Below are 13,262 nucleotides of genomic sequence, written 5' to 3' on the forward strand. Positions count from 1 at the left end.
AGGGAGGAAGTCCTAGACTGTACATTTTAACATAATGAAAGTGAAAGTGTTAGACACAAGACTGGCAAATAATTATAGCACCCAAACAGAGACAAGATAGAGTGAGGTAGCCTTTATATTTTATAAATACATATTTTGTAGTAATTACGGTACTGTAAATACATAAACAAATACATGGTCTAAAATTTCATCTTTTTTTTTTGTCCTGACCCACAGCAATATATGGAAATGGCATATATCCCTCTTAATCCAGAAAAGGCTACATGTCTGTTTTAAAACAAAATGTTCATGATCAGAGAAGCTACCTTTGAAATGACAGGAGATAAGATGAACTAGAAATTAGTTTAGCTATCAAGACATAGTCCTAGAGTGAACAGGATCCTACAAGGCTTCTACTTTTAAATGTCTATATGGAACTGCTAAGAGAGTTTGTAAGAAAATGCATTTAGCTCTATTAATTCAAGCTATTTAAGGTGGTAGTCTATTCTGTAATGGTCTCGATGAGGGGCAAAACTCTGAACTGAATCCTGGCAAGAGAGTGACTTTGTGACTTAAGTGGTAGTCTTAAATTGAAGAAAACAATAAAAAAATGTAAATTAGACTTCTCCATTTTCATCTATTTTTATATTGCACTTATATAAAAATAAACAATAAACATTACACTATTAGTAAATATTTCAATTTGTCTTTCTGTATTAGGGCAAAGATTAGGGTTCATGCTATACCAGCTTCTCAGGAAATCTGCATTCTAGTTTGCATCATGAAATGACCCTTTGAATCCAATATTATTATTGGAACTTAACTTCCTCAGACGTTATGTAAAATTATGTCATTTAAAACCTTGGTAAAACAGTATTAAAGTTCATTTCTGTAAAATAGGGCAAAATGTACTGGTTTTAGGTTTCTGTAATTAGGTTTCTATCCAAAATCTTTGTCCAGTTTTTATAAGATTTTTGTAACATTTTGTTTAACAATCCTCAGATTTGAACTCTCATATGAGAGCTAAAGATTTTCAGAATTAAAGTTTTGTATATAAAAATGTGTAACCGTTGTATGAACTCTCCTTTGATGACTGATTAAAAGTTTTTCCAGTGACTTTTGCAACAAGAGCAGAAGAGTAAAACAAATAGTATTGTTGAAACTCTTGATAGATGGTCAGCAAGAATACATTATCTATGATTGTTTGTGTCCCATCTTGAAAGACAGGAAACCACGTAGCTTTTTAGACAAGGATAAGGGGATAGGAGAAATGCATGTATCGGGAGATGAACTTAGTTTGTAACCCACTATGTCAGATCAGCTGGCATATTTGGGAGGAGTCTGTTAGGGTATAACTAACCTGAATTCTGTTTCTGTAATTGTGTGCATCCTCAGGATGGCATCGCGTTTTGCAAATCAGTAGAGAGATTACTGTGCCCAAATAAACCTTGTTTCCTTACTCCGAAGCCTTCTTTGTCTGATTATTTTCAAGGGATTTCAGCGAACACATAGGTAAAGGAACTCAGTGACATCTAACTGGGTTCCCAAGAAACTTCTAAAATAATCATGTTGCTATATTCACACACAAAAAAATGTACTGGAATTTTGTAGCATTACTGTATGGTATGTTTCATCAGACCTAAATTTTGTACCTTGCTCCCAAGAAGGAGTTGTAGTAGAAATACCAAGCTTCTCATCAACTTTGTTCCACTTCTTTCACACTTTTTAGGATCTTAGCTATCTTTTTTGGATTTAGATGACTAGAAATGAATAAAGTATTTCAGGCGTGACCATACTAGTGCAGTATAAAGTGGTAAAATCACTTCTTGTAATTTTGATGTTATTCCTCTGTTGATGCAGTCTAGGACTGCATTGTATTTTTTAGCAGCTGCAGCATCCAGTGGCTCATACTTAAGTGATGGTTCACTTGCAGTGCCTTTTTTGCACCCCTTTTGGCTCCCAGGGGGCTTCAGGGAGGCTTCCTAGGCCCAAAGGGGGTGCAGAGGGGTACCTAGCAATCCTTCCTGCAGCCCCCTGGAAGCAAAAATGGACTGTGGGAGGGCCTTCAAGGGAGAAAGATAGAAAGAAACGTTCACTGTTTGGGGATCCCCACATGCACTGAGCTTGAATTGAGAGCTCATTGAAAGTGTTGCGAGGGTGCTCAGGCTCAGCTAATCAACAGTGGAGTACTAAGAATGCCTGATGATCAATGGGCATGTTCTCAGTTTCAAAACATCTGGCTTTTCGTCCTGCTACCAAAGACCTTGTGGGTTCTTCACAGGAAGGGAGAAAGGGGAAAGGAGGGATGGAGGGGGGAGAATGTGTGTGTGTGAGAGAGAGAGAGAGAGAGGGAGGGAGGGAGGGAGAGAGAGGGAGAGAGAGAGAGAGACACTGAACAAGCTTTAGCATCCTTTGTCAACTTCAGTTCATTTTGAACCTCAGTGGTGCAGTGGTTAGAGTGCAGTACTGCAAACTACTTCTGCTGATCACCGGCTGCCAGCAGTTTGGCAGATCAAATCTCAGTAATGTTAAATCCGGCTCAAGGTTGACTCAGCCTTCCATCCTTCCAAGGTCAGTAAAATGAGGACCCAGATTGTTGGGGGCAATATGCTTACTCTCTGTAAACCGCTTAGAGAGGCCTGTAAAGCACTATGAAGTGGTATATAAGTCAAAATGCTATTGCTATTCCTGTCACCATCTCCATCACCATTTGTGCCTATTATCTATATTCTTTCTTGTTAGATGGCCATTTCTTCAATTCCCTTGGTGTATCCTTCAATGTTTTCAGATTGTTATTTGTTTATTTATTTAAGTATAATTACATTGGCTTCAACTACTATCTTGAGCCATGGTGGCAGAGTGCAGTACTGCAGACTACTTCTGCTAACTGCTAGCTGCCAGGTATTCAGCAAATTGATTCTCACTGGCTCAAGTTTTACTCAGCCTTCCAAGGTTGATAAAATGAGGACCCAGATTGTTGGGAGCTGGCTCTGTAAACTACTTAGAGAGGGCTGTAAAGTACTGTGGCATATAAGTGCTGCTGCTATACTGTACTTCCATTTGAAACAGAAAGTTGTCAGGAAGTCAGAGGAACTTATTTTGGCAGAATATGGGGCATATAATTTGGGGGCAATTTAATTCTTCATCAGTGTTATCTGACTTTCAGAAACAATGTTTCATCTGAATTCTTTACAATTTTGGTAAGTTTGGGCTTTTTAAACGTTATATGCTTCTGATATGTAGAGGGATTTGCTTTCCTCTTGAATTAACAATACCAACATATCACCATTCATGCCAGTAGTGGGTTCTAAAATCTTTTGCTACCATTTTGTGCACGTGTAGACACGTGACGCTTTTGCACACACGCAGAAGTATTGTGGGCGGAGCCTTCCGACACTGGTGCTACTGGTTCATAGAACCGGGTCGAAACAGGAGCAACAACCACTGATTCATACCACTAGGCATGTATATAGAATTGAAGAAGAAATTATGTTTTGTGAATACAAACATAAATAAATTGACATTTTTTAATCACATAGGCCATTTTTAAAAATTTCCCCTAATTTCCCATTAAAAATGTCCATCATTAATGGAAATTATGTACAAAACTGAATTAGGGAAAATGTTTTAAAAAATTATAGTTTAAGAAAAATGAAGATGTACATGTATTTATATGATGCTACTATACTTTTGTGATCTTTTTTTCAAAACTTCTCTCTTCTCATACGTAAAAATTCTCAACTATTATAAAAATGCATACTTTAAAACAAAAGAAACATACAGAAGAAAAGAGAGATTCGCCTCTCCTTCCATCTGACTCAAGATAATAATGCAAGGGGTGGACTAACCTTTGCCCTACATTCTGCCCCTAGGATCCAGCTTAGAGTGCCCAAATCTATTATTCATATAAAAATGGAATTTCTTATTTGTGATTTGTAATTATTCTTAACAAAAATCATGCATTTTATGGTCGCTTTAAAGATGTATCATTGGCCCTAAAATTAAAAGGGAACTAACAAAGAGTGCGGAGAGAAAAATGAACACTTTACCTAAATAGTCATTCTTTCATTTAAAAAACCTTCAAAATATAATGAATATATATGCCATTTTTATTACCTGTTTAAAGAACATTGCTCCTTAACTGAAGATTATGCATATCAGTTAAATAATCAGTGTTCCTGATTGCTTCAAAAAGAACAAAGCTCTGATTGTTCTTACCATAACATTGCTCTTTCTGAGTTTATTAAGATGTACAGTAACTCTTCTGCTTTCATCCATCTTAAGTATGTTTTGCCTACTACTCCAACATAGACTTTCCTTGCCTTTGTTTATCTGTTCATCCTGCCTTTCTCCTTTCTCTCCTCTCCCCAACCTTGCTTCATGATCCCTGTTTCTCTCCCCCACTCTGTCTCTGGAGACAGACCTACTGGCCTGGCTGCCATCTGCTGCCTCTTGTGGATGTGTGCCTGCATATGTGTTTTTTATGAGGTTGAGATCAGATGGTATCTAATCGATCGTCATGGTCGCTATGACTACCGGCATGACAGAATAGTTGGGAGAAAGACACATGCTCTGTGCCTGGGGTTGTCAGATGATTCCGAAGAGAAAGGCAGAGAAATCAAACCTGCTCCATCACATTTTACACATTTACAATTCCTTTAAAGTTTCAAAACAAAGATACATAGCTACGAGCTAAAGATGCATCATAAAATAATGCTTTTTCTTGATATCCTTAGGCTTGTTTTTGAAAAAGCAGAAGGCACACAAAGTGTTGAGAAAATAATCGTTAGTGCCCTGCACTTACCTGCATCCGAAATGGACTGTGTGAGGACTCCTGGGAGGGGAGGGGTGGGCAAGGTCAGCCCACAGTGGGATTTGGGGATTCTCCGAACTGCACAGAATCTTCTCCCGAATCTTTTTCCTGAACTCCTGTGAACCCCCAGCAGACCACTCCTGGCCTAGATATATGGACATTTTGAACTTATCAGACCTAAATATTCTGACTTTGCAAAAACAAAACAAAAAAACCCCAACACCCTATCTTACTTGGAACTCCTATACACTCAGATGTTACCTTAACAGCTTTTAGGTTCTTGGTTAGGACTTAAACTGTTAAGTTTTTATCAGTCTCAGACTGTAAATCAAATTGAAGATTACATTAATAACAACAACAATCATAACAACAACAACAGTAATCACACCTACCACAGATGCAGAATTGAAAGAATGACAAAGGTCTGCGTAGGGCAAAGAAATCAAATCCTTGCCAGACAGCAGTGGCAAACCAGGGGGGAGTTGGCAGTAGAGAAAGCCAGCTTGATTATTGAAGTGTTTTCATTCCAAAATCAGGGGGGCTCTCTCATCTGCTGCCTTCTCAGGAAGAATAAAGCTCTTTAACTAAAGTTGAAGAATTGCAACAAAGAGTAACTGAGCATCTAAACAGCACAAAGACAACAGAATCAGGTTATCTACATTGAAGTTTGCTCCAAAGAAACAGCTAGCACAAGTACTAAAAGATGCCAATATTGTAATATTAAATGTAAGCACCAGCTCACTGCAAGAAACATGCAATATACAGCATAGCTGCAGTTATAACTGAATATCTGGGATGCAAAAACAGAACTAAATACCTGTAATACCAAAATAGAAGCTGAGGCTGTAAAATAAGATCAATAGGTTAAGATCAGATGCAAACAAGCTAGACCAACTGAAAAAAAGAGAAGTCCAAGAGTTTAGCAGTCTTGTGCAAAATTCAATGTCATAATAGCAGATACGGTTGCTGATAAATGGTGATACACGGGTAGAAGTTAAAATCAAGAAAGGAAAGTGTTAAATCCCTATGTAAATAGCTGTCTCTAAGTAAAAATGGTTAAAAATAGTAGTCGCGCCTGATTGGCTAAGGCGCTGACAGTTCAGTTTTGGCGGGAGCCTGAAATGTATATAAGGAGCGTCTTTTCTCTGTAAAGCTCAGACGCGTTCCAGCTGAAGTCACTTTCACTAGAGCTGAATAAAGGAACCGTCAGTTAACCTGCTGTCTCTGGACTCTTCACTGGCGACGTCGGACGGACGAACCTACGCTCTCCATCATGGACAACTTGCCTGTCGGAAGAGCTCCGGAATTCTTCGACCCGGAGAAGTCCACCTGGGACGGCTACATCTCAAAATTCGAGATCTTCCTCGAAGCTGCCGGGATGAGAGACGCCGACAACGACCGGAAGAGAGCGATCTTCCTGAACTACTGCGGCTCGGAGATGTACGATCTCGCCCAGACTTTGACAGATCCGCTGCCGGCAAACTCCGTCACTTGGGACGCCTTGAAAACCAAGCTCGCCGCCCATTTCAAGCCGACAAAACCAGCCATCGTTTTCCGGCATCAATTCTCGCGAATGGGCCAGCTCGATACCGAATCGATCAACCAGTATGCCACGCGTCTTCGAACGGTGCTGTCAAAATGTAAATTTGACAACCCAGAAGCTCACCTGATAGATGCACTCATTTTTGGCATGAAGAATGCGACTGTCAGAAATAAACTCCTCACGGAAGATGACCCTTCTCTGCAAACTGTCATCAAACTGGCACAGACAGCAGAAGTCGCCGAAGCCGCTGCCAAGGAACTAAAGAATAATGACAAGCAGGAAGTCGTCGCTCAGATCGACTCTCAAACTTCCCACGCCGAGTCTCCAGACGACCTCGGTCAACCTGCCACCTCCGAGGACAGCTGTTTCCTGCTCCAACAGGACCTCTCGAGACCAATGAGGCAACCTCACCCCGTCGTCCCTTGCTCGGGCTGCCGAGGAAACCATCCGTGCCAACGGTGCCCCTTCCGAGATGCAATTTGCCGCCGCTGCAACCGCCGGGGGCACATCGCCGAAGCCTGCAGAGCCCCCATGCCAGAAGAATCGTTCTCTGCACAGCGTCCTGTTCGTTTCCAGAACCAACCAGCCCAGCTGCGCGATAACAGAAATTCTCGGTTTTTCGGCCGAAAGAACTACTCCAACTTCAACCGCGACTACGCAAGAGGTAACTTAAACTATTCCATCAATAGCACGGTAACAAATGACAGGAGCAAAATTGTAATTTCTCTGCTCCTTAACAAACAGCCGTGCAAGATGGAACTAGACACTGGTTCTAGATATACAATCATGCCATGGGACAAACTGAAATTGTATATGCCTCATCTCACAAAAGCTGCTCTTAAACCAGTGCCTTAATTATTAAGGATTTTCAAGGGGGTATTATTCCTGTATTGGGGAAAGTTGATGTACCAATTTTGTTCAAAACTTTGCAATGTAACCTTCCTGTAATTGTGGTCTCAGGAGCTAGGCACTCCCTTTTGGGATTAGAATGGATGGCTCCCCTGGGTATTGAAATCTCTGGTATTTGCAATGTCAGAACAAAGGGTATTCCAAACTTCTTACAAGAGTTCCCTGTTGTATTTAGCTCCACTTTGGGTTCTTACAATGGACCGCCAATCTCTTTCTCTATCGATCCTAATGTTCCCCCTGTATGGCTCAAACCTAGGAGGGTTCCCCTGCCGCTCCTTTCTAAGGTAGATCTCCAACTAGACAAGCTTATAAGTCAGGGAATTTTGGTCCCCGTGGACCAAGCCCCTTGGGAGACGTCCATTGTTACTCCCTTGAAGCCTGATGGCTCACTGCGAGTCTGCGCTGACTACAAGTCGACGCTCAATAAGGCCTTACAACACCATCCATACCCTATTCCAGTTGTTCAACAACTGCTTCATTCCCTGGGGGAAGGGAAAGTATTCGCCAAGATCGATTTGGTGAAAGCTTATCAACAGCTACCTGTCGATGGGCCAACCGCCCTCGCACAGACTATAGTCACCCATAGGGGTGCATTTAAATGCACACGGCTACAGTTAGGGGTAAGCATAGCCCCTGGGATTTTTCAAAGCCTTATGGAACGATTATTAGTAGGAATAGAGGGCACCATTCCCTACTTTGATGACATTTTAATTTCAGGGGAACATCAGTCCCAGTTAAACCAAAGAATAAGGAAAGTGTTAACTAGACTACAGAATAAAGGTCTCAGAATTAAACCAGACAAGTGCGTTTGGGGAACCAGCAGTGTAGAATTTTTGGGTTATAGGATCGATGGAGAAGGCATCCATCCAACTCCTGAGAAAATAAAGGCCATCAAAGAAGCCCCAGAGCCACAAAATAAGACAGAATTACAGGCATTTTTAGGCCTTCTAAATTTCTATTCTGTTTTTTTAAAGCAGAAAGCAACAGCAGCAGAGCCTCTACACCGGCTGCTACAGAAAGGAACTCCTTGGACATGGGGGAAAACTGAGCGCGAAGCCTTCTCACAAATAAAAAACTTATTGACTTCTAAAAGTGTAGTAGTACAGTATAGCACTTTGCTACCCGTACGGCTTACGTGCGATGCGTCCCCATATGGGGTCGGGGGTGTCCTGGCACATGTCTTGTCTAATGACACAGAAGCCCCAATTGCCTTATTTTCTAGAACATTGTCCAGCACCGAGAGGAATTATAGTCAATTAGATAAAGAGGCCTTAGCCTTGGTGGCTGGAGTTAGAAAATTCCACAATTATATATTTGGCAGAAAATTTGAGCTAATAACCTTTGCTAGGCCTTCTAGCCCCAAACAAACCCACACCTCCTTTTATGTCACCACGACTAATTAGATGGGCTATATTCCTATCAGGTTACAACTATGATCTTAAGCATAAAGGAGGGACAGCAATCAATCACGCAGATGGGTTGAGTAGGTGCCCCATAGCAGAAACAGTAGAGGACCCAGCCCCATCTGCAGATGTGTTGATTTTAGAACTTGAAGACAACCCACTAACAACCGCGAAAGAAGTAGCTGAACACACTCAGCGAGACCCAGTTTTACAAAAAGTGATTAATTGTGTTTTAAGGGGTTGGCATAACGAGTCCCTATGAGAAGATTTGACTGATTTTAAAAGTAAGAGACTCGAACTGTCATATGTAAAAGGGTGTCTTTTGTGGGGAGACAGGGTCATAATTCCTGTAAATCTGAGAACCAAAGTCTTAACTCTGTTACATGTGGGGCATCCAGGCATCGTGAGGATGAAAAGTTTAGCTAGGGGGCACTTATGGTGGCCTGGTCTGGATGCAGACATTGAAAAGTGGGTAGCCAAGTGTGACCCATGCCAAGAGTCAAGGCCAAATCCCCCCAAGACCACGCCAATGGATTGGGAGCAACCTAAGGGGCCTTGGTCCAGAATCCATATCGATTTTGCAGGCCCAGTCGGGTCCCAATACTTCTTTTATTTATTTATTTATTTATTACTTAGATTTGTATGCCGCCCCTCTCCGAAGACTCGGGGCGGCTCACAACACGTGGAAACAAATCATAAATAATCTGACAATTTAAAATATTTAAGATTTAAGAAAGACCCCATATACTAACAGACATACACACAAGCATACCATATATAAATTAAACATGCCCAGGGGGAGATGTTTCAGTTCCCCCATGCCTGACGACAAAGGTGGGTTTTAAGGAGTTTACGGAAGGCAGGAAGAGTAGGGGCAGTTCTAATCTCCGGGGGGAGTTGGTTCCAGAGGGCCGGTGCCGCCACAGAGAAGGCTCTTCCCCTGGGGCCCGCCAACCGACATTGTTTCGTTGACGGGACCCGGAGAAGGCCCACTCTGTGGGACCTAATCGGTCGCTGGGATTCGTGCGGCAGGAGGCGGTCTCGGAGATATTCTGGTCCAATGCCATGAAGGGCTTTAAAGGTCATAACCAACACTTTGAATTGTGACCGGAAACTGATCGGCAACCAATGCAGACTGCAGAGTGATGGTGAAACATGGGCATACCTAGGTAAGCCCATGACTGCTCTCGCAGCTGCATTCTGCACGATCTGAAGTTTCCGAACACTTTTCAGAGGTAGCCCCATGTAGAGAGCACTACAGTAGTCAAACCTCGAGGTGATGAGGGCATGAGTGACTGTGAGCAATGAGTCCCGGTCCAGATAGGGCCGCAACTGGTGCACCAGGTGAACCTGGGCAAACGCCCCCCTCGCCACAGCTGAGAGATGGTTTTCTAATGTTAGCTGTGGATCAAGGAGGAAGCCCAAGTTGCGGACCCTCTCTGAGGGGGGCAATGATTCCCCCCCCAGGGTGATGGACGGACAGATGGGATTGTCCTTGGGAGGCAGAACCCACAGCCACTCCGTCTTATCCGGGTTGAGTTTGAGTCTGTTGACACCCATCCAGGCCCCAACAGCCTCCAGGCACCGGCACATCACTTCCACTGCTTCGTTGACTGGGCATGGGGTGGAGATGTAAAGCTGGGTATCATCGGCATATTGATGATACCTCACCCCATGTCCTTGGATGATCTCACCCAGCGATTTCATGTAGATGTTGAATAGCAGGGGGGAGAGGACCGACCCCTGAGGTACCCCACAAGGGAGCGACCTCGGAGCCGACCTCTGACCCCCCACTAACACCGACTGCGACCGGCCAGAGAGGTAGGAGGAGAACCACTGAAGAACAGTGCCTCCCACTCTCAACCCCTCCAGCCGGTGCAGAAGGATACCATGGTCGATGGTATCGAAAGCGGCTGAGAGGTCAAGAAGCACCAGGACAGAGGATAAACCCCTGTCCCGGGCCCGCCAGAGATCATCTATCAACGCGACCAAAGCGGTTTCAGTGCTGTAACCGGGCCTGAAGCCTGACTGCTGGGGACCTAGATAATCGGCTTCTTCCAAGGACCGCTGGAGCTGGAGTGCCACCACCTTCTCGACAACCTTCCCCATAAAGGGAAGGTTGGAGACTGGACCATAGTTATTGAGTACGGCTGGGTCCAGGGAGGCTTCTTGAGGAGGGGGCACACAAGCGCTTCTTTATAGAGAGATGGAAAGACTCCCCTCCCCAAGGAAGCGTTGGTAATCTCCTGGGCCCAGCTCCGTGTCACCTCCCTGCCGGCCGAAACCAACCAGGAGGGACACGGATCCAGTAAACAGGTGGCGGAACTCACAGCTCCAATGGCCTTGTCCACTTCATCAGGTGTCACCAGATCAAACTCTTCCCAGACAGGTGGACAAGTACGTGCCCCAGTCACCTCGACTGACTCGTTGTCAGTCGACTCTGTATTACAATTGGAGTCGAGATCAGCCCAGATCCGAGTGACTTCATCAGCGAAAAACGTGTTAAAATCCTCGGCACTGCTCTGCAAGGGCTCCCCAGCTCCCCCCTGGTTAAGAAGGGAGCGGGTCACCCTAAACAGAGCGGCCGGGCGGGATTCTGCTGATGCAATCAAGGCGGCATGGTACGCGCATCTTGCCGCCTTGAGCGCCACTTTGTAAGTCTTAATAAAAGCTCTTACAAGTGTTCGATCGGATTCGGACCTACTCTTCCTCCATCGCTTCTCTAGACATCTCTTTTGGCGTTTCAACTCCCGGAGCTCCTCGTTGAACCATGGGGCTCTACGGGGTCTTGCACCGCGGAGAGGTCGCAAAGGCGCAATCCGGTCAAGAGCCCCTGCGGCAGCCGTATTCCAGTCCTCAGCAAGGGATTCTGCCGAACTGTGGACGAGTGCCTCTGGAATAACCCCAAGCGCCATCTGAAAGCCCTCTGGGTCCATCAGGCATCTGGGGCGGAACATCTTCATTGGTTCCGCCTCCCTGCGGGGAAAGATTGGAGCCAGGAAGTCAAGCCGTAGTAGAAAATGGTCTGACCATGACAAAGGCAACACTTCTAAGCCCCTTAGTCTCGGACCATTACTCAATTGCTTGGAAAGGAATACCATGTCAGGTGCGTGCCCTCCCTCGTGAGTCGGACCCTGTACTACTTGAGTCAGGTCCATGGCTGTCATGGTGGCCATGAACTCCTGTGCCAGCCCAGAGGTTTCGCCGAGTGATGGCAGGTTGAAGTCCTCCAGGACAATGAGTCCGGGGAACTCCACCGCCAACCCGGCTACCTCCTCGAGTAGCAGAGGCAGGGCTTTTGATACGCAGCTGGGAGGCAGGTACGTGAGAAATAAGCCCACCTGAACCCCTAAGTCCAACTTCAGCAAGAGATACTCGCAACCCGCAATTTCCGGAGCAATGAGTCTACGCAGGCAAAGGCTCTCCCTGGCTATAATAGCCACTCCTCCCCCCCTTCCCTGGGGTCGAGGTTGATGCCATATCTGAAACCCAGCTGGGCAAATTTCAGAGAGAGGAACACCTCCCTCCGGGCCCAGCCAGGTTTCAGTAATACAAGCCAGGTCAGCCTCCTCATCCAGGATCCGATCCCGGATGAGGAGAGCTTTATTTACCACTGACCTGGCATTGAACAGCAGCAACCTGAGCCCAGGGCCAGAGTTACACTCATCACCAGTGCCCAAGACTGGGCTCACAGAGCCGGAACAAGGGACCGTTATTAAGCAACGGTCTCTCGTTCCCCTGGAACGGCTAACTCTGTGACCCCCGCCATATCTGCCTCTCCCCAGCAACACCGGAATATTTCGGCCCTCTGCCACCCCAGAGATCAATGCCCCTTCCTCTCCTGTCTCCCGAGCATCAGGTGGGCTAAATCTATCACTCATACTACTGTCACTCATCTCATCCATACCATATTCCCACCCACCCCAACCATCACACTCATACCAGTCATTCATTCCATGCACAACATTGAATCTATTCCAATCATCCATTAATTAGAAAACCCCCCGAATATTAAAAAAGGATTAAATTAATAATAGATAAAAACTGCTGATAAAATGTGACACAATATAAATACATATAAATAGAAGTAGAAAAATTCATAAGATTAATAATTAATAGTATAAAATAATATAAAATGATAAAAATGGTATAAAATCAGTTCTTAATATTAATTATTAGCTAATCATCGGTTAATCAATCGGTCCAGGTGTAGTGTCTTTGTAGGTCTTCAGTATAACTTAGATCTTAAAAAGTCTTGAAAAAGCTGCTGTTTTTTCCCAACCGGTCCACTAGGGGGCATGGATCTTCTGTAAAGTGCATAGAGTCAGGAGGGGGTAGGGGGGGAGGGGACAAACCATGATAGTCCTTTGCAAAGTTAGTATAAGCAATGTCCCTAGGCCAATTGGCCATATTGGTCCCAAGCAACCAGTCCCGTCCCTCTCCTTCTCTTTAATGATCTTATCATCCAGCAAACCCGTCTTCACAGTCTTTCCCACCTAATCTTCCCTTGGCACCAGCAGCTCTCACCCGCTGGTGCCATGCAGGAAGGGGGACGGATGGGGGGGGGTTGTTATTCCAAATATACCCCGCTTGCAGTTATCCTCCACTCGCAACA

The sequence above is a fragment of the Erythrolamprus reginae genome, chromosome 2, assembly GCF_031021105.1.
Source record: "Erythrolamprus reginae isolate rEryReg1 chromosome 2, rEryReg1.hap1, whole genome shotgun sequence".
In the NCBI taxonomy this organism is placed as follows: domain Eukaryota; kingdom Metazoa; phylum Chordata; class Lepidosauria; order Squamata; family Dipsadidae; genus Erythrolamprus; species Erythrolamprus reginae.